Source organism: Odocoileus virginianus, chromosome 11, assembly GCF_023699985.2.
Source record: "Odocoileus virginianus isolate 20LAN1187 ecotype Illinois chromosome 11, Ovbor_1.2, whole genome shotgun sequence".
Taxonomy (NCBI): Eukaryota; Metazoa; Chordata; class Mammalia; order Artiodactyla; family Cervidae; genus Odocoileus; species Odocoileus virginianus.
Genome location: NC_069684.1, coordinates 51398574 through 51420981, shown reverse-complemented (window position 1 = coordinate 51420981; position 22408 = coordinate 51398574). Strand labels below are relative to the sequence as shown.

Genomic DNA, 22408 nt, shown 5'->3' with positions numbered 1-22408 from the left:
TATAAAGTTGGCTATTGATCAATACAAAAGAAGTAATACCAATTCTCTTGCCCTGCCAGGGAAGAAGACTAGTTCTCTTTTCCAAATTCCTTCTAGCTCCAAAACTAAATATTCAAAATTTCAATGAAATAAAACCATACAAATCAATTTCACCTCTGTTTCACAAAGATGTAACTGATAAGGAATTACTACAAACAAAATGACTGGAAACACTCTTTGAGACAGACTTTACCCACTTTGTTCATAACTTAGATGTTCAAAAAACAGATCACAGATGAATTCATGCTGAAAGATGAGGATGACATCGGTGTTACCAGTTACCCCAACACCCATCACTGCATTCTAGTCATCAAGCTATCATAGAAACCTAGAAAAATAAAGACACCTTGTGTCTCTCCCTGTCTTCAGAGGGTGGATTGGGATGGAATTCTTTGTAGCACTCAGGTGGTTCAGTTGTGTAAAAAGCACATTTTGGGAAACAAAGAACTTCACCAGTACTGTTGATTTAAAATTAAAAAGATGTCTCTTTATTTATGGCCTTTCTCATGTTGACTCCTGAAACAGCACTTAGAGGATCCATTAAAGGTGATTCTTTCATCCAGAAAACGTTTTAACATGCTTGTGTTGCTCTGGTGTTGGTGAGTCATTTCCTGAAAGCAAAATCATAGGAAATTGTAAGGAGAAGAAAACAATGTGGATGTTTGAGCACAAAGTACAACTGGAAAGGGAATACAAATCAAGGATGAACTTTCCTCAAATTCAGTCCATTTTGTTCATAGAAAAATATTCAGCCAAAGAGCTTTCAACTTCCTCAAGTCTTAGGTTTCCTTCAATTCTTTTTCCCTGGGTTCTTTGCATTGAACAAAAGTCAGTTTCTACTTGGAATCTGAAGCAGCAGTGTAAATAGTAATACTGGCTCCAGGGATGACCTAAGGTGTGTCTCTCTGTCTTAAGACACAGGGAAAACTTCTGCTAAAACTTCAAGGCTAAACAGAAGATGGGGTGAGGGAATGAGGGAAGAAGGGAAGGGGACCTAAAATGCTTGTTCTTCCTTTGAAGGGTTGCAGCAAGTTTACGAGAAAGTGCCTTAGCTCTCTAGATATCCAGGTTCTATAACCCTAGGTGCTGCCACAGCAGCGGCCTTTCATTCCCAAAGAAAATGCAGTTTGTATGCGATTAGTCACTCAGTCATGTCCGACTCTGCAACCCCATGGACTGTAGCCCGCCAGGATCCTCTGTCCATGGGGAATTCTCCAGGCAAGAATACCGGAGTAGATTGCCACACCCTCCTCCAGGGGATCTTCCCAATCCAGGTCTCCCACATTGCAGGCAGATTCTTTACTGTCTGAGTCACTAGTGAAGCCCAAGAACATTGGAATAGGTAGCCTATCCCTTCTCCAGGGCATCTTCCCCACCCAGGAATTGAACCAGGGTGTCCTGCATTGCAGGTGGATCCTTTTACCAGCTGAGCTACCAGTGAAGCCCGTGTCTTACTTATAAGAGGATAATAAAGGAATGAATGTCAAGGGGTTAACAGCGCTCAGCGCATAATAAGCAGGTAATTAATAATAAATACTGGTTTATACAAGGCAATAGATATGACTAAGGAAATAGAAATATAGAATATATATTGCATTGGCTACATGTATTTCCTTTAAGTCCTACTTTAAGCATGTTTTTTTTTTTTTTTAACCACAGAAAACAATTTGCTATTACAGCCTTTCTAACCTCCTGGAAAAGTTTATTTTTATATTTTAAAACTTTTGCTTTTGATATTTTTAATATTTCACAGGACTTTTTGCATTGCCCCCCAGTACCATCACTTTGCCAACAAAGATCCATCTAGTCAAAGCAATGGATTTTCCAGTAGTCATGTACTGATGGGAGAGTTTGACCATAAAGAAGACTGAGTGCTGAAGAATTGATGCTTTTGAATTATGGTGCTGGAGAAGACTCTTGAGAGTCTCTTGGACAGACAGAAAGGAGATCAAATCAGTCAATCCTAAAAGAAACTAATCCTGAATATTCATTGGAAGGACTGAAGCTGAAGCTTCAATACTTTGGCCACCTGGTACGAAGAGCTGACTCATAGGAAAAAGTCCTGATGTTGGGAAAGACTGAGGGCAGGAGAAGGGGACGACAGGATGAGATGGTTGGATGGCATCATTGACTCGATGGACACGAATCTGAGCAAACTCCAGGAGATAGTGAAGGACAGGGAAGCCTGGCGTCCTGCAGTCCATGAAGTCGCAATGAGTCAGACACAGCTGAGCAACTGAACAACAGTACTTCCTTGAGAGCCACGGGAGAGAAACCCGTCTGGCAGCCCCCATCCTTCTCCACCTTGGGCTGATGGACCTGAAAAGGAAGGAGGACATTGAGCTGCACCTGGTAGAATAAAGAGAGGAGACTCTTCAGAACTTCCTTCACCTTAAGACACAACTTAGAATCAAGCATACATGCTGTGGAACCAGAATTAGTAGGCTCCTATTCCCAGCTAGACCTGTTAGGAGTTATGTAATACCAGCTTGGGTAGTTAATACCTCTGAAACTCAGTTTCATCATCTGTAAGTTACTTTCTACAAAAGTCCAAAGGACTCTGGGAAGAGTGGAGTAGGAGTAGGAAGAACCAAGAATCTGTCTCCCCACCTAGAGAAAAATTACACTGGCAGAACCTGTCTGATGTAATTACTTTGGAACCCTGGAGATCTGTTGATTTGGGCAATAGACAGGGTCCTGTGCTGGGCAAAAAGGAACCCTGTCCCTGCCGTATTCGGGATCTGTGCTCTGATCACTGATTGCTGCTTCTCATCACAGGAGTGCAGATAAAGATGGTGGGAAGCCATTGTGGTACCTCCCTCCATTGTTGCAAGCCTCTCCCCAACCAGCTGAAGTGCCTTCTGAAGTATAAGCGAAAGTGCTAATCACTCAGTCTTGTCCGACTCTTTGCGACTCCATAGACTGTAACCCACCAGGCTCCTCTGTCCATGGAATTCTCCAGGCAAGAATAGTAGAGTGAGTGGGTAGCCATTCCCTTCTCCAGGGCATCTTCCCGACCCAGGAATCAAACCCAGTCTTCCGCATTGCAGGCAGATTTTTTTTACTGAGTCACAAGGGAAGCCCTGAGATATAAAAAGCCAGCACTCCTTTTCCCAACACTCCTTCATCTTTCTCTGTTACCGTCTAAAAGCCACACATTAAAGACTAAGACATTTAACAACCTCTATATGTACAGAGAAAATTAGAAAGTGATGAGGTATGCTGAGGGAAAGGCTCAAATAAAGACGTGAAAGGACATTAAGTTTACCCCTCAGCCAGAGCCTCCACAGAGAGTCTACCACAGTCAAAATAAACATATAAAGATAATTGATTCCCAAAGTCACCGCATTATTAGATTCAAATGTCTAGTTTTCAGCACCACCAACAAAAGCCCACAAGGCATATAAAGAAATAAGACATAAGTATACTTATCAGTATAAGCTTATACTTACAGCCCATTAAAGAGGAAAATATAAATCAACAGAACTGTCCCTTAAAAAGGCCTAATGGCAGATATACAAGACAGACATTTTAAAAGAACTTTTTTGGAGCTGCTCAAAGGGATTTCCCTGGTGGTGCAGTGAATAAGAATCTGCCTGCCTAATGCGGGGGAACATGGATTCAATCCCTGGTCCAGGAAGGTTCCACATGCCACGGAGCAACAAAGCTCCACAGCTACTGAGCTCACAAGCTGTGACTACTGATGCCCTTGTACCCAGGGCTTGCGCTCCACAACAAGAACAGCCGTCACAATGAGAAGTCCACACACAGCAATGAAGACCCAGCACAGCCAAAAATACAGAAATAATTATTTTTACTATAAATAAACTTTTTAAAATTAAAAAAAAAGAAAAAAGAACTAGTCTATCACAGACTTCACAAACAAACTTATGGTTACCAAAAGGGAAAGGTGGGGGATTAAATTGAGAGTTTGGGATTGGGGTATAGCCAGAGAACAATAGTTTCAGGTGAATAGCAAAGGAACTCAGCCATACCTACACATCCATTCATACCCAAGACAAATGTTTTTGGTGTTAAAAAAATAAAAATAAAATTTTAAAAAAAGATTTGTGATTAATGTGTACACACTACCATATATAAAATAATCAACAAGGAACTACTGCATAGCACAGAAACTCTACTCAATATTCTACAATAATCTATATGGGAAAAGAATCTGAAAAAGAATGGATGTATGTATGGATATACATATACATAGATAACTGAATCACTTTGCTGGACACCTGAAACTAACATTGTGAAACTAAACCCCAATATAAAATAAAACTAAATTAAAAAAAAAAATCATCAGTCTAAACGCTAGTATTGGGGACTTCCCTGGTGGCCCAGTGATTAACAATCCGCTTTTCAATGCCAGGGACTCTGGTTCGGTCCCTGGTCAGGGAACTAAGATCCCACATGCCTCGGGGTAACTAAGCCTGAGCTCTGCAGCTACTGAGCCGTCATGCTCCAGAGCCCACGTGCTACAACGAGAGAACCTTTGCACCACAACAATGCACCACAACAAAAGCTCCCACAAGACACGATGAAGACTGCACGCGCTACCGCTGAGACCTGACGCAGCCAAATAAATAAATATTTTTAAAAAGTCAGCCCACAGAATGGGAATAAATACTTGCAAAGCATATATCTGAAAAGGAATTAACATCCAGAACATATGTGGATTCTCCAAATTTCTACTTTTGACTTTAATTCATTCAACTGTGGTCAGAAAACTTACTTAGCATGTTGTAATTCTTACAAACATTTTGAGGCTTGCTTTATGGCCTAAAATGTGGTAGATCTTAAAGGATGTTTCTTGTGCACTTTTTCACGGAGTGTTCTATGGATTTTGAGGTCTAGTGGGTTTGTTTTCAGTTCTTCTGTTACCCTGTGGAACATCTGTGTAGTTGTTCTATCCATTATTGGAAGTAGGGTATTGTCATCTCCATCAGCTATTGAGTTTCTATTTGTCCCTTCAATTTTATCAGTTTCGCTTCATGTATTTTGCGGCTCTGTTCTTAGATGGATATCCATTAACCTTTTAATCCTTATAAAATGTCCCATTTTAAAAAAAGTTCCTTTTTCACTCTACTAACAATTTTTTTAAGTCTGTTGTGTCCAGCTTTCTTATGATTGCTGTTTGCACACATATCTATTTTCATTATTTGTATCTCTAAATCTGAAGTGTGTCTCCTGTGGTCACCATGTAATTGAATCTTTTTTAAAAAAAAATTCTAATCTGTCAATCTCTACCTTTTGATTGGATTGTTTAATCCATTCACATTTAATATTATTATTGGTATGCTTGGATTTATGTTTGCTTTTTTATTTTCTGTTTTTTCTGTATGTTGTTCACATACACCTCTTTTTTCACACTATTCCTCTTTTATTGCTTTCTTTTGCCTTAAATGAATATTTTCTTATGTAAAATTTTAATTCCATTAAGTTTTTCACTGTGTGTTTTTGTTATGTTCCTTGTGGATGCATTAGAACTTAACATATACATCTTAACTAATTAGAATATTTTAAATTTATTCTAATTTAATTCCAATAAGATGTAGAAATATATAGCTATTTCTTTTTCCTCCATTTCGTGCTGATAGGTTGCACTTGATCTTAGCCAAAAGGCCAAGAAGCGATCATGCTGATAGGTTGGTACAAAAGTAATTGCAGTTCTTGCACTGTTGAACTTTGCCATTTGATATTGGAATACATTCTTAAATAAATGTGGTTATATTATACATCATTTTAATGTGCATTTCTCTTTTTTGCTAATGATTTATTACTTGCTGTTTATTTTATATTAATTTCAAACCTTGGAAATGATATTAGACAAAAAGCAAATTCAAGGCATTTTCTTATTTGAGTTCAAAATGGGTCATAAAGCAGTAGAGACAACTTGCAACTTCAATAATGCATTTGGCCCAAGAACTGCTAACAAATGTACAGTGCAGAGCCTTGAAGAGGAGGAGCATAGTGGCTGGCCATCAGAAGTTGACAATGACCAATTGAGAGCCATCACTGAAGCTGATTCTCTTACAACTACACCAGAAGTTGCCAAAGAACTCAAAGTTGACCATTCAATGGGTTGTTTGGCATTTGAACCAAACTGAAAGGTGAAAAAGCTCGATAAATAGGTATCTCATGGCTGAGCACAAATGAAAAACATGGACATTTTGAAGTGTCGTCTTCTCTTATTCTACACAACAACAACAAACCATTTCTCAATCAGATTGTGACATGAGACAAAAAGTGAATTTTATACGACAACCAGCAATGACCAGCTAAGTGACCGGACTGAGAAAAAACTCCAAAGCACTTCCCAAAGCCAAACTTGCACCAAAAAAAGGTCATGGTCACTGTTTGGTGGTCTGCTGCTGGTCTGATCCACTACAGCTTTCTGAATCCCAGTGAAACCATTACATCTGAGAAGTATGCTCAGCAAATCAATGAGATATACTGAAAACTGCAATGCCTGCAGCTGGCATTGGTCAACAGGGCCAAATTCTTCTCCATGACAAATTTGACCTCATGTCACAACCAATGCTTCAAAAGTTGAACAAATAGTGCTACGAAGTTTTGCCTCATCTGCCATATTCATCTGCCTTCTTGCCAACCAACTACTACTTCTTCAAGCATATTAACATCTTTTTGCAAGGAAAATGCTTCCACAACCACCAGGATACAGAAAATTCATGGATTTTTATGCCATGGGAATAAACAAACTTATTTCTCATTGGCAAAAATGTGTTGATTGTAATGATTCCTATTTTGATTAATAAAGATGTGTTATAATGAGCTTAGTTATAGTGATTTAAAATTCATGGTCCAAAACTGCAATTATGTTTGCACCAACCTAATATTATTGTTAAACACATTACATCTATATACATTACAAATCCTAAAAAGACACTTATAATTGTTACTTTATATAGTTTTATGCCTTGTAAAGAAACTGAGAGGAAAGTACATATAAAGTTTGCTATACTAGCCTCCTTATTTACCATTTCTAGTTGTCTTCCTTTGCTTCTGTGGAACTGAGTCATCATCTGGTGTCATTTCCTTACTCCAAGGCAGCTTCGCTCCGATTATATCTTCTGTGCTGTTGTCAAATATTTTACATTTTTATATGCTATAGGCCTAATAATACAATTTACATATATATACTATACACACACACACACACATACACACACACACAAACACACACAATTGCTTTTAAAATTAGTTAAGAGGAGAAAGGAAAACAAATAAGCATTTATGCTGTCTTTCATCATTACTTGACATATACTGGTGCTATTTGTCTTTTCATGTGGACTTCAGTTACATTCTGAGATTTTTTTTTTTTTATTAGTTGGAGGCTAATTACTTTACAATATTGTAGTGGTTTTTGTCATACACTGACATGAATCAGCCATGGATATACATGTATTCCCCATCCCGATCCCCCCTCCCACCTCCCTCTCCGCCCAATCCCTCTGGGTCTTCCCAGTGCACCAGGCCCGAGCACTTGTCTCATGCATCCAGCCTGGGCTGGTGATCTGTTTCACCCTAGAAAATATACACGTTTCACATTCTGAGATCTTTTGCTCTTAGCCTGAAGAACTTCTTTCCATACTTCTTATCAAGTGGCTCTTTGAGCAGCAATTCTCCCAGTTTTTGTTTACCTGAAAACCTCTACATTATGCCTTCACTTTTGAAAGACAATTAAAAAAAATATTTATTTATTTTTAGTTATTTGGCTGTGCCAGGTCTTAGTTGTGGCATTCATAATCTTTTTAGTTGTGGCATGCAAACTCCTAGCTGCGGCATGTGGGATCTGGTTTTTGGTTTTTTGTTTAAATATTTATTTATTTGGCTGGGCCAGGTTTTAGTATATGTGCTGCCAAAGTGAGCACTGGGCCAGGTTTTAGTTGCAAAGGTCTTTGATCTTTGCTGTGACCCACAAGTTCCCTTAGTGTGGTGTGCGGGACCTTCTTTTTTATTTAATATTGATTGATTGATTGATGCAATTATTTGGCTGTGTGGGAGGTTAGTTGCATCACTCTGGATCTTCCATTTCTGTGCATGAATTCTCTAGCTGTAAAAGCATGGGCTCAGTAGTTGCAGCACCAGGCATAGTTGACCAGCAGCAGTGTGGGATCTTAACTCCTTGACCAGGGACCAAACCCAAGTTCCTCACATGGCAAGGCAAATTCTCAACCACTGGACCACCAGGGAAGTCAGTCGCCAGAATCTAGTTCTTGCTTAACAGTGTTTCTCCCCAACACTGGAATATGCTGTCCCACTGCCTTCCAGTCCCCATTGTTTCTGATGAGGAGTCAATTGTGAATCCTTTGGGGTCTCCTCTTCTGTGGTTTTTCTCTTGCTCTTTCAAGGTTTTCTCTTTGTCTTTAGCATTTTTACTGTGATGTGCCTGGGTCAGGAGCTCTTTGCTTGTGTTCATTTTGCTTGGAGTCCATTGAGCTTAGATTGCTTTGTTTCTCATCAAATTTGGGAAGTTTTCAGCTTTTTTTTTTTTTTTTTTTTTTACTCTTCCTACTTCTCTTCCCCTTCTGGTATTTCCAGTACATGTATGTTGATGAGCTTATGGTGTCCCATATTTCTCTGAGGCCCTATTCATTTCTTTTATTGTCATAAAATATACATAGAATTTACCATTCTAGCCATATTTAGCTGTACAATTTAGTGGCATTATGTATCTACACAATGTTATACAACCATCACCGCTATCCATTTATCAGCCCAGAGAGAAACTCTGTACTCATTAAAAAATAACTCCCCATTCTTGTCTTCCTTTGCCTCTGTTAATGTCTATTATTTTTTCTGTCTCTACATCTGGTCAACTTTTAAACTTTAACCACAGCAGCTCCCTTTTTAGTCACACTTTCACATAGGGAAGGAGGGGCAATTCATTGGCTTATATACATAATTTGACAAAATAACTGCCTAGGGAAAAAAAAATAGAGAAATATAAGCCAATGGCCACTGGGAATGGTGGTGTTTCATCTCACCAAGGACTTCAGAATATCTTTGTTTATCAGTAGGACAAATCTCAGCTTAAATTAGCAAAGGTTATATAAAGTTAGTTGATTCCCTTATCTGACTACACAGCATAGATGAATGGTTTCAAGGGCAAGCCCAGGGAAAGGAATAGTGCCTGAGTATGTTGTCTGCTCATGTTCCAAAAGATTATAACCTCAAAATTTATGGTTTTAAGGAATTACTGTTTATATCAATTATTTGCTGTAAGATGATAAGATGATGAAAAGAGTTTTTGCACAAGACTTAACATGTTTTTCAAATAACAGGTTGGTTGGCTATGAAGAGAAGCTCCTATTATAATCAAAGTCATTTCAAAACATGTCACCAGAAATGCATTCAAAAATTACTAGAGCAGGGACTTCGCTCATGGTCTGGTGGTTAAGAATCCACCTTCTAATACAGGGCCCTTGGGTTCGATGCTAAAGAGCAGCTAAGTCCAATAGCCACAACTTATAGAGCACACATGCCACAGTGAAAGATCCTGCACGATGGAATAAAGATCCTGCATGCCACAACTAAGACCCAATGCAGCCAAATACATACATACATACATAAAATAATCTGGGGCAGGAGGGCTATTTTAAAAAGTTTTAAAAAATTAATTTATTTATTTTAATTGGAGGCTAATTAGTTTACAATATTGTGGTGGTTTTTGCCATACGTTGACATGAATCAGCCACAGGTGTACATGTCCCCTGTCCCAAACCCCCATCCCATCCCTCTGTGCTGTCCCAGTGCACCTGTTTCATGCATCGAACTTGGACTGGTCATCTATTTCACATATGGTAATAAACATGTTTCAATGCTATTCTCTCAAATCATCCTGCCCTCACCTTCTCCCAGAGTTCAAAAGTCTGTTCTTTATACCTGTGTCTCTTTTGCTGTCTTGTACATAGGGTCGTCATTACCACCTTTCTAAATTCCATATATATGCATTAATATACTGTATTGGTGTTTTTCTCTCTGACTTACTCCACCCTGTATAGCAGACTCCAGTTTCATCCACCTCATTAGAACTCAAATGCCTTTTTTTAATAGCTAAGTAATATTCCATTGTGTGTATGTACCACAACTTTCCTATCCATTTGTCTGCTGATGGATATCTAGGTTGCTTCCATGTCCTAGCTATTGTAAACACCGCTGCAATGAATATTGGGGTACACGTGTCTCTTTCAATTCTGGTTTCCTCGGTGTGTATGCCCAGCAGTGGGATTGCTGGGTCATATGGCAGTTCTATTTCCAGTTTTTTAAGGAATCTCCACACTGTTCTCCATAGTAGCTATACTAGTTTGCATTCCCACCAACAGTGTAAGAGGGTTCCCTTTTCTCCACACCTTCTCCAGCATTTACTGTTTGTAGACTTTTTGATAGCAGCCATTCTAACTGGTGTGAAATGGTACCTCATTGTGGTTTTGATTTGCATTTCTCTGATAATGAGTGATGCTGAGGATCTTTTCATGTGTTTGTTAGTCATCTGTATGTCTTCTTTGGAGAAATGTCTGTTTAGTTCTTTGGCCCATTTTTTGATTGAGTCATTTATTTTTCTGGTATTGAGCTGCATGAGCTGCTTGCATACTTTGGAGATTAACTGTCAGTTGCTTCATTTGCTATTATTTTCTCCCATTCTGAAAGCTGTCTTTTCACCTTGCTTATAGTTTCCTTTGTTGTGCGAAAGCTTTTAAGTTTAATTAGGTCCCATTTGTTTAGTTTTGCTTTTATCTCCAATATTCTGGGAGGTGGTTCATAGAGGATCTTGCTGTGATTTATGTCAGAGCCCATGTTTTCCTCTAGGAGTTTTATAGTTTCTGGTCTTACATTTAGATTTTTAATCCATTTTGAGTTTATTTTTGTGTATGGTATTAGAAAGTGTTCTAGTTTCATTCTTTTCCAGGTAATTGACCAGTTTCTCCAGCACTACTTGTTAAAGAGATTGTCTTTTCTCCATTGTAAATGCAGAAAAATCTTGCATGATGCAATACAGATCCTGCAGGCCACAACTAAGACCCAATGGAGCCAAATACATACATACATATATAAATACATACATATAATAATCTGGGGCAGGAGGACTATATTAAAAAGTTTTTTAAAAAATTATTGGAGCACTTGTACCTCCTGAGCCTGATAGGTATGGGCAAATAGTATCCTTTTCAGGACTGAGGGAGGGTATATGTCTCTCTAAATGTTCAATGTGGAGAATCTTTTTTTAGCAAGAGCAGCTAAGCTGTACCTGTTCCTGTGATACAACAGGAAATATGGAAACTTGATCTTTATTCTTGGTTCTTGACATAGAGCTCCTAAATGGCTTGGAATTCCTTGAGTCATCCGGTGTTTTTTTTTTTTTTCCCCCTAATGAAGCGTTTCTTGGCAGGGCTCTAGATGGCTTCAGGATGGGCCTTGTCACCAGAAAAGCCAGGGTATGATTAGAGAGTTAGAATTTTCAACCTTAATTCCTGGTCAGAGAACTGAGATCCCACATGCCACAGAGCAACTAAGCTGAACGCACCTCAATGAAAGAGCCTAAGTACTCTAGAGCCTACACTCGGCAACGGGAGAAACCCCCACAAGCCACAACGAAGACTCAATGCAGCCAAAAAAAAGAGAGAAAAGTAAAGCGCTTTCCTGAGTTCTGTGAGTTATTCTAGCAAATTATCAAACCTGAGGAGGGGCTATGGGAACCCCCAACTTATAGCTGGGCTTGGTCAAACATTCACGAGGCCCAGGACTTGTGATTGACATCTGAAGTGGAGGACCACTGAGGGGAATGAATCTTTATTTTTTTTTTGGGGGGGGGAGACTGAATCTTTAAATCTGTGGAATCTGATGCTAATTCTCGGTAGGTCATGTCAGCAAGTCGAAGAAATGATGTTGGAAAAGACACCACCTATTTCATGTCAGGAGGAAAAAAAAAAGCCTCTCATTTGGTGTCAGAAGTGCTGTGGCTAAAAACAGTAAAGAAGCTCCTTTACACATCTGCCAGAAGAAATAATTTCTGTATGTTCATGTCCAGGCTCTATACATTTTATGGGCAATAATGTGAAAACTCTTTCCTCTTACTTTCTTCCTATTTTTTTTTTCTCCCTGAAATGGTCTGTACCAATTCTCATGCCTCTCCAGGCATCAGTGGACCAGAAACAGTATTTTTAGGAAGGCATGAGCCTTTTATGGTTTTATTTTGGATACGCATTATATCAATAAAAGCCTAATCAATCAAAAAACAGCCTCTGTTTTCTAGAAAATTCAAAGCATTGAAAAGCCCTAAGTCCCCTGTATATTTATTACAAATATACAAAACAGTCACTCAGCCTGCAAAATCCTGACCCGGAAAGAATAAAAGTTACACACCATTTCCTCCACTCATGAAGTGGTATGGTTGGCAACTACTTCACCTGTGAACCGTTCTGTCACAGGTTCATAGTGTTCACAAGGTCTTAAGCCCCGCCTTCCTCACAGTATAAGTCCCTTCCAGATCATTCCCTTCCCCATTTGGGATTTGGAGCCAGATAACCTTGGTTCCTTCTTGAAAGTGAAAGTGGAAGTCACTCAGTCGTGTCTGACTCTTTGCGACCCCATGAACTATACAGTCCATGGAATTCTCCAGGCCAGAATACTGCAGTGGGTAGCCCTTCCCTTCTCCAGGGGATCTTCCCAACCGAGGGATCGAACCCAGGTCTCCCGCATTGCAGGCGGATTCTTTACCAGCTGAGTCACCCGGGAAGACCAAGAATACTGGAGCGGGTAGCCTGTCCCTTCTCCAGCAGATCTTCCCTACCCAGGAATCGAACCAGGGTCTCCTGCATTGCGGGCAGATTCTTTACCAGCTGAGCTACTGCCATTTTGTAAGGTGCGTGATCTAAGACGCACCACTTACCCTTTCCGGGCCTTAGCTTCCCCATATAACAATGTGCGGAACATGTGACACATCTCTCATCAGGGAATCTGAAGTCCAGGACGTTTCTTTCAGTCTTTGCCCTTTGCCCCTCTTCCAAGTCATGATGTTCATTTCTCATCAACCAGAGACACTGGAGGAGGCAAGTGTCATCGGAGCGTAACTGCTTTCAGAGGAGCTGGACGTGGAAGAGTGCTGACAGGAGTAGATAATATGTTTTCTTTCATAGCTGCCCTTTACACTGTTCTGCTGAATTCTGACTCAGATGAAGTCTCAGGCAGAGCCCAGGGCCTTTCAGTTTCTCTTGGTCACTAACAAATTAATTCCCTTTAGTTGGGTATTTAAAACTCCAGCCTGATCCAGGTAAACATGATATTGTCTCACTGGACTAAAAGCTTCTTTCCTCTTTCTACCGGTCAGGCCTGATTTAGGCTTAGATGTTTACAGAGGAGAAAGGCAGGGAGGAGGAGATTTCTTCCTGGCTTTTCCTCTGCCCCCTCTTGCAGGATTCTGTGGCATCTAACCTGGGGGAGAGGAGGGTGAGAAAGGTGGGAGAAGGCGAGGGGGTGATAGGCAGGTTTTTTAAAAGGACAGAATCCCACACTACTGGTAGTTTTCCTCTGCCATGCCAGAAACCATGAAGGTGCAGATCCAGCCCTTGTCAGATGTTATACTCTGACCCATTTCACCTGATTTCCCTGCTGGCAAAGCCACTACCTGCAGAGACCTTCTGTCCACAGACAGCTCCTAAGCACCTCTCACCTTTAGGTATTGTCAGGCCCGAGGCAGTGACTAGACCCCTTGTGTGTCCCCAGACCCAAAAGTCAAGTTCTAGAGGTGGTTTCATGAAACCCTCATTTGGCCAGGATTTACAAAGTGACCATGCTTTTTGTCAGCAGAGTGTGTGGTTGGTTCATGCATCAGAGAAGGGAATCCCAGCCCACCACCACTAACTCACTCTAAAAAAACTTAAGAAGTTCTATTACTTTCTAAAAAAATTTATTTACTTGATTGAGCTGGGTCTTAGTTGTGTCAGTCACGGTTTTTTAGTTGCAGCATGTGGGATCTAGTACCCCAACCAGGGATTGAACCTGGGCCCCTGCACTGGACCACAGGACCACCGAAGAAATCCCCTCTATTACCTTTCTTGATTATTCTCTTTGCTTCTTCTTACAGACATTTGGGTGGAGGGTGATAAGCTAATAATAGCAAAATTTACCCTCTGCAGGCATTAGTTTCCTCATATATAACAACGTGGGGAGCATGTGATGTATCTCTTATCAGAGGTCTGAAGTCCAGGACATTTCTTTCTAGTCTTTGCACTTTGCATCATCTTTGAGCACGACCTACATGGAGCACCTGACCCCCTCCTGCTCACGGTTTTGGAGCCTCTGATAAAACACTTAAACAAAAGGAAAAGTCAAATTTGTATCCAATGTACAAAGTATATTTGTATATACTTAGGATTATGCTTTTAAACTTATTGCCTGAGAAGGTTCTCACAAAATCAATCACACATTCCACAAGTTTGAATTCCTCTCTCTGATCCCACGTCTGCAGATGAGCAGAGACTTCACATAGATTTCTGTGTACACTGAAAACACATGTGTATTTTTCTTGGCACCAGACTATGAGGGAGCAAAAGCGTCTGGCAACTTTCAGCAGAAGCAAGTGAAAGTCTACTTGCGTGTGAGGAACAGTCATGCCTGCAGGACTTTCCCATAGATTGCCTCCTGACACAGTGATGTTTTCCTATAATTTACAGTCTGCTCTCTTCAATACCTCTAGGGTTGACAGAAAGAAATACATTTGGGAAATACAATGACCTTTTCCCCCAGTCTACTCCTTCAGCAATTTTGCCACAAGAGTAGCTTCTTCTGAAGTGTTTTTCTACAGAAAAGTATCACTTTACCTATTTTCCAAGTAGTCTCATAGGTGAAAGAAGATGCAAGCAACTCTGTTCTGTATGTTCTGTGCATGAACCCACTGTAGGTCAGCATTTTTGCTTATGGGAACATGACTTCAAAGACCAACCTGAGAGGCTTCCCTGGTGATCTGGTGGTTTTGGACTCCATGCTTGCAATGCAGGGGGCCCGGGTTCAATCCCTGGTCAGAGAAGTAGGTCCCACATGGCTCAACTAAAGACTAAGACTCAGCACAGACAAATTAAAAAGAAAAAGACCAACCTGAACAGGTTTTACACTTTTCTTAATTGAAAGCTCACTCATATTGCTGAATCAAAGTTTATGCTAAAACATTCTTCAGACTCATTTTGGAGAGATTAGCAGCAGATGACAGGTAGGTGCCTGTATTCGTTCTACTGCAAACTTATCAACTGGGAAACTTAATCAACAGAAATTTACTGTCTCACAGTTCTACAGGCTAACACCATGAGATCAAGCTGTTGGCAAAGCTGATTCCTTTTGCTGTGATGGAAGGATTTGCTCTAGAACTCTATCCTCAGCTTGTAGATGTCCGTCTTCACATTCATATGGCATTTGCCCTGTATCTGCTCATTTTTCTTCATTAAAAAAAAACAAACCTCTATTCTTCGGATCGTATCATCTCTATCTATAAATTCAACGGCTTTCTCTCCTGTCAGTTGAAATCTACTGTTGAGCCTCTTGTTTTTGTTGTTTTTGAGCCTCTTTAGTGCAGTTTTCATTTTAGTTCTTAAACTTTTCAACTTCAGACTTTCCCTTTAGTTCTTTTTTATAATTTCTGTCTCTCATATTCTCTATGTGATGAGATATTTTCATCACACCTTCCTTTACCTCTTTAAGCACAATTTTCTTTAATTGTTTGAGCTTATTTATTGTTACAGCTGTGACGTGTTATTCAGTCTGGGCCCTCTCACAGACAATTTCTGTTATTTGTTTTTTCCCCTTGTATGGATCACACTCACTTTCCTGTTTCTTTGCATGTCTTCTTTTTGTCTTTTAATTCTGAAAATCGGACAGCTTGGGTAATAAATTGTAGCAACTTTCAATACTGAGTTATCCTCCCCCTATTCCTCAGAGTTTGCTGTGGTAGCTATTTGTTTGTTAAGTGAATTAGTTGGGCTTTTTATTTTTTTTAATATTTATTTATTTGGCTGTACCAGGTGTTAGTTGCAGCACTTGGGATATTTTAGTTGCAGCTGTGGCATTCGAACTCTTAGTTACAGCATGTGGGATCTAATTCCCTGATGGGATGGAACTCAGGTCCCCTGCATTGGGAATGCAGGGAAGTCCCTTGGCTGGACTATTTTAGCAAATTCTATTTCTCTATCATCGCGAAGGCCTTAATGTTGCTCACCATGGGGCACTGCCCTGAGGTTGTACAGTCACTCAGTGATTAGCAAGGTACTTTATTAAAAAAGTATTATTTTTTCATTTTTGGCTGCACTGGGTCTTCACTGCTGTGTGCAGGCTTTCTCCAGTTGCAGCGAGCAGGGGCTACTCTTTGTTGTGGTGTACAGGCTTCGCCTTGCTGTGGTTTCTCTTGTTTCAGAGCATGGGCCCAGTAATTGTGGCACATGGGCTTAGTTGCTCCATGGCATGTGGGATCTTCCTGAACCAGGGACCGAACCCATGTTTCCTGCATTGGCAGGTGAATTCTTATTCACTCTTCCACCAGGGACGTCCAGCAGGGCACTTCTTGATTATACCTTTCCCTGATGTGTTGGCTGCTTCTTTTAATATTACACCCAGCTGTTAGCTTTCTCTAATTGCTGGCTGACAAACTCTATTATTATTGACAATGTCCTTGAGCATAAGTTGCCCACAATCCGATTCAGTTAAATGTGAGGCCCTTTCCAGGGATACAAACAAGTTGATGTGAGGATGATTGAGAGTCCAGTATTCTCAGTCTGCCACAGCTTTTGTAGAGCTCCCACTCCATGAGATGGCAAGTGGATGAATGGACTCTTGACTTCCTGGCTTCACGTCTCCTAGAATTTAGCCTCTGCAACATGAAACTGTGGTGAGGGAGTTGAGGTGGAAGCATGAGAAATGCTGGCAACCTGTCCCTCCTAGGAAGACACCATAGCCCTTTACTGGGAACTGCGGAATAGGGAACCTTATCTTCTTGGCCACAGCTACCTGGAGAGGTAAATCTGTTATATTGACATTGGGTTAATGGGAGTAAAAGCAGGTCATCATTCAAGTGCTGTAGACATTTGCTATTTTTGCTGAAATTTAGTAGATCTTTTTGAATAAATATTGTATTTGCTGTATGTCCTTAGGACAATTTCCACAGACTTTAAATAGCTGTTGTTCTCTAAAACATCCACCAGTTGTAGTTGTTTGGCTGGGAGTGAGAACTTCTAAAATGGTATCTTACTGTAGATTTTAATTGCATGTCATTAATATCATAAGGTTGAACATTTTTCACTTCATCCTGGGTCATTTGTGTTAGTTTATGCCTGTCTGCCCTCAGATCCATTCCTCATGTTTTCCTGCAGTGCACTGCAAAGGGGCTCACTCCATGGGCTCCCATGTCAACTGGCTTCTGGCTGAGTTTGGTTAATAGGAAACACTGAGGGGAGGACACTTGAAGGCAGAAGGGTGAAGCCAAGGGGTTCTCCCCTCCCTTCTCTACCCTGGGCTTTGCCTGCTGCGACTGTGGCTTGGGCTTTTCCCGGACATGCTCACTGCAATTTCAGCTTCCATTGGGTAATATAACCTTTTGGGGCCCTAGAACACTTTCTCCTTCCTTTGCCTCCTTCCAGCTGAGGGAATGGGAATAGCTTCCCACATTGTCCTCACTATTCCCTCTGCCTTCCAGCTCCTCCATCACCTGTATAACTAGTGCCCTATGTTAAATTCCCTCTGCTGTAAACACTTGACATGGTATCTGCATGTCAGATTAGACTCTGATACAACACTAATGCATCCTTTTCTGGCAAAGTCTTAGTTGTCACTTTTTTATCTTATAGTCTCCCCTCTTTTTAATTCTTAGGAGTTCTTTATATATTTTATATTAAAGTATGTATTTTATACTAGTCCTTTATTGTATGTGTTGGAAATCTCTCCTCTCAGTTTATGATTTGCTTTTTCACTCTTCATGATGACTTTTCTAAAATAATTTTATTTTATTGTTTATTTTCCGCTGTACTGGGTCTTCGTTGCTGTGCAGGCTTACTCTAGTTGCAGTGAGCAGGGGCTCCTATCTAGTTGTGGTGCACGGGCTTCTCACTTCAGTAGCCTCTAGACTTGTTGTGGGCTCTAGGGCATGCGGACTTCAGTAGTTGCAGCACGTGGCTTTGTAGTTTCAGCTCCCAGGCTTTAGGACACAAGGCTCAGCAGCTGTGGGGCATGGGCTTAGCTACTTCCCGGCATGTGGGATCTTCGAAGATCAGGAACCAAAACCCCATCGCCTGCATTGGCAGGCAGACTCTTCACCACTGAGCTACCATGGAAGCCCTTCATGATGACTTCTGATGAACAGTTTCTAGAGTTAATGAGGTAGTCTACTTTCGAAATATGTTTTCTTGATGGTTTGTGCTTTTTGCATCTTTTTTTAAGAAATCACTTCCTATACTTCCCTAAATAACTTCTGTTCAAAATCTTCTTAGTTTAACCTTCCACTTTTAAGTCTATAAGATACACTGAACTAATTTTAGTATAAAATACAAGGTAGGCTCAATCTCATGTTTTCTCATATTGATAACCAATTATCCCAGCACTATTTTTACTGAAAATCTTTCCTTTTCCTCACTGATCTTATATTTCTCTATACTGACAGGACTTAATTCTGTACCCTCTATTCTGTCTCATTATTATATTATTTATCCCTGAATTATTACTATGCTATCTATATTATACTACACTATATTATTAATATGCTATCTTCAAACTATATATTAAAGCTTTATAAGAATTTTTCAGCTGGTGAACTAAATTCTCTTACCTGTTCTTTTATAGATATGTTTTGGCTATTCTTGACCCATTTACTCTTTTACATAAATTTAATATAAATTTATCAAGTTCCACAGAAACTTAATTTTGAATAAAACTATGTTGAATTTGTAGATCAATTGTAGGAGTGGGAATAATTGACATCTTTGTTGTATTTAGTCTTTCAATCTATGAGCCTATTTCACAATTTGTCTTTAATGTCTTTCAATAAAATGTTAATATTTTCTTTTAAAGATTTTATTCATCTTTTGTTAGATTTGCTTTTAGGTCCTTTTTTATGTATAAATGTATCTTTCTATTTGACTGCATTATTTAACTGGTTGTTACTGTATATAAAAACACAAAAGATTTGAAGGGAGTCAAAAGGTACAGGCTTCCAGTTATAAAAGAAATAAGTCATGGGAATATAATGTATAGCATGGTGACTATAGTTAATAATACTATAATGCATATTTGAAAAGATGTTAAGGGAGCAAATCTTAAAAGTTCTCATCACAAGAAGAAAATTCTGTAATTATATATGCTGAGGGATGCTAACTAGACCTATTGTGGTGATCATATTGCAATACATACAAATATCGAATCATCATGTTGTACACCTGAAACTAATATAATGTTACATGTCAATTATACTTCCAAAACTGAAAGATTTTTGTACATTGATTTTCTATTTACCGGTTTTGATAAATTCTCCTATTTGAATAACTCATTTCAACTGGTTTTTCTATATAGATGTTGCCAATAGACATGAATTGTATCAAATCTTTTTTTCTACTTCTTTTGAGCTAATCATATGGTTTTCTCCTTTAATTTGCTTTTCTACTACTCTTGCATTCCAGGTAAGTTGTGAGAAGACAGGAAAAAGGCATGATTGTTAAGCTTTTTTGGTGTAATCAGGGAGACTGAAGTCTCAGAGGGAGGCCTTGCTTTCAGCGTGATGGCTCAACAGAAGTTTAGCAATCACTGAGGGAAATCCTAAATCCAATGGGCCCGAGGGCAAACACAGGGTCTTGCACAAACACCGCCTCAGAGACAAGGAAATCAGCTGAAATATCATAACTCCAGAAAAGTGAGGCCCATAAGCCTTGTGGGGCTTCCCTGGTGACACAGATGGTAAAGAATCCACCTGCAATGCAGGAGACCTGGGTTTGATCCCTGGTTGGGAAGATCCCCTGAAGAAGGGAACAGCTACCCATTCCAGTATTCTGACCTGGAAAATTCCAATGGACAGAGGAGCCTGGCGGACTATAGTCCATGGGGTCACAAAGAGTTGGACACGACTTAGCAACTTTCACTTTCATAAGCCCTGTGAAGGTTATGGTTGGAAGAAACTTGGAGCCTGGGAAGAGAGGCCTGATGCATTGACTCAGACTGGAGAGCATTGTGGGAATAAAGATATCAGCAGTAAGTAGGAGAACATGATGCAGCACCAGACACACCGATGAGGCCAGCAGAGCAGAGAATGGTTATTATTATGATAAGGTTCAAATTCATGTTGTTCAAGGGTCAGCTGTAGTCTTAAAAAATGAATTGCTGAAATTAGAACATTCCCTCATATCATAGGCAAAAATAAACTCAAAATAGTTTAAAGACCTAAATATAAGACCATAAAACTCCTAGGGGAGAACACAGGCAAAACATTCTCTGACATAGATCACAGCAATAGTTTCTTAGATCAGTCTCCCAAGGCAAATAAACAAAAACAAAAACTAATAAATGGAACCTAATCAAACTTAAAAGCAAAGGAAACCATCAAAAAAAAAAAAAAAAAAGACAACCTACAGAATGAGAGAAAATATTTGCAAATAATACGACCAACAAGTGGTTAATTTCCAAAATATAAAAACAGCTCATACAACTCAATATTAAAAACACACACACACACACACACACACACACAATAAAAAAATGGGCAGAAGACCTCAATAGGTATTTCTCCAGAGAATACAGATGACCTTACAGGCACATGAAAAAATGCTCAATGTTGCTAATTATTAGAGAATTGCAAATCAAAACTACAATGAAGTATAACCTCACACCAGTCAGAATGGCTATCATCAATAAGTCTACAAATAATAAATGTTGGAGAGAGTGTAGAGAAAAGGGAATCCTCCTACACTGTTGGTGGGAATGCAAATTTTTATGGCCACAATGGATAACAATGTGGAGGTTCCTTAAAAAAAAAATTTTAAATAAAGCTACCATTTGATCCAACAATCCCACTCCTGGACATATATCCATAAAAGATGAAAGCTCTAATTCAAAAAGATACATGTACCCCAAAGTTCACAGCAGCACTATGTACAATAGCCAAGACATGGAAGCAAATTATCCATCAACAGATAAATGGATAAACAAGGTGTGGTATTTATATGCAATGGGATATGACTCAGCCAAAAAAAAAAAAAAAGAATGAAATATTGCATTTGCAACATGATGGACCTAGAAATTATCATGCTAAGTGAAGTAAGTCAGAAAGAGAAAGACTAATATTATATGATATCACTTACATGTGGGTTCTAAAAAATAGTACAAATGAATCTATTAACAAAACAGAAACAGACTTGTAGCATAGAAAACAACCTTGTGGCTACCAAAGGGTAAAGTGGAGGGAGGATAAATGAGGAGTATGGGATTAATACACACTACTATATATAAAACAGATACTCAACAACCATTTACACAAGGGGGATTTCCCTAGTGGTCCAGTGGCTAAGACTCCCATGCTCCCAATGCAGGTTTCCTTGTCAGGGAATTAGATCCCACTTGCTGCAACTAAGAATTTGCACGTTGCAATGAAGGTCAAAGATTCTTCGTGCCGCATCTAAGACCCAGGATAGCCAAATAAATAAATAAATATTTTTAGAAAAAGAATGTACATAGGGAGCTACATTCAATATCTTGTCATAACTTAAAAGGGAAAGTAGTCTGATAAATATATATAGCTGAATCATTTTGTTGTATAACAAAACTATCATAAACTGAAATGAACTAACAATATTGTAAATCAATTATGCTTCACTGTTTAAAAATGAATTCCCTTTAAATTTTTTTAAAAATGGAAAATGAAAAATTCAAATGGAAGAACACCTTGATTTCTAAAATATGATTATCCTTTTGTGAAACTACATTGTCTGACATTTTCCAATAATCTTCAGGAGCTATTGGGATTTACCCACAACTTTTGAGAGCAGACTGGATGGTAGTGCCTTTCTAGAATGTCTGGTATGATTGTTTTAAGACAAAGTCCCTGGCAAGAGTGAAGAGAACGAGGGCTTCCCTGGTGGGCCAGTGGTTAAGAATCCACCTTGCAACATAGGGGCAATAGTTCAATCCCTGGTCCAGGAGGATTCCACTTGCCGCAGAGCAACAAAGCCTGAAAGACACAACTGCTGAGCCAGTTGTGAGCCTGGGAGTGGCAACTACTGAAGCCCCTGTGGTCTACAGCTCATGCTCCACAACAAGAGAAACCACCGCAATGAGAGGCCTGAGCACTGCAACCAGAGAGCAGCTCCCACTTGCTGCAACTAGA

General features: G+C 39.6%; 1 long non-coding RNA gene across 2 annotated transcripts in view; it reads right to left on the bottom strand.

Annotated features, from left to right (window-relative positions):
- Nucleotides 1-504: 504 nt before the first annotated feature.
- The window catches only part of LOC139037524 (uncharacterized), a 25995-nt gene continuing 4091 nt past the window's right edge, over nucleotides 505-22408 (bottom strand). Inside the window, exons 2-4 of one of the 2 annotated variants that reach the window (XR_011490401.1) lie at nucleotides 7047-7144; nucleotides 2069-2358; nucleotides 505-650 (exon numbers count right to left, since the gene is read on the bottom strand). This is a non-coding gene — a long non-coding RNA (uncharacterized lncRNA). The remainder of the gene's footprint in view (nucleotides 651-2068; nucleotides 2359-7046; nucleotides 7145-22408) is intronic. The other variant, XR_011490402.1, reaches the window with a different exon arrangement.